Here is a 563-nt window from a genome sequence, read left to right as displayed (position 1 = left end):
CAATTGAAGGTCGTTTAAACGTTCGTATTGCCATCCCTGTATGTAGGTAGACACTGTCATGTAGGGAGTTGAAGTTTCTAGAAGCTTTCATCCGTCCGAATTGCAGGGGCGGCACTTTGTGTTTTGCGCGCCCTCCCCCAAGCTTCGCGTCGTCTTTGAAATACTGTGTCGCACTAAATTGTCTGTTGCGCGACTGAGGAGGACAGCGACAACTCGATCATGCTGAATATTGAAGGGTTAACTGTTCTGGGTGCGACAGCTGACGTTAATTGGCTTCAGGGAAGGACTTTGAAGGTTGAGGTGGGACAGGGAGGCGAATTCTTATGTGACCAAACTATCTAAATTCCCTTCTGGGATGCAATTCGCGCTCGTGGCCGCTCGTTTTCGAGATGTGAGGAGTTCTTCACTCCATTCCCGGCCAAGTCGGAGATAAATCAATCAATTGCATGACAATTTAGTATCTTTACACCAAACTCGAATTGGTTATCCTCAAATGGGTAATTGATGTAGAATAACTTGTACCTGCTGAGCACTACTCGACGTGATAATAAGGCACCCATATT

This window comes from Phytophthora parasitica, assembly GCF_000247585.1.
Source record: "Phytophthora parasitica INRA-310 unplaced genomic scaffold supercont2.12, whole genome shotgun sequence".
Classification (NCBI taxonomy): domain Eukaryota; phylum Oomycota; class Peronosporomycetes; order Peronosporales; family Peronosporaceae; genus Phytophthora; species Phytophthora nicotianae.
This window is presented reverse-complemented; position numbering follows the sequence as displayed.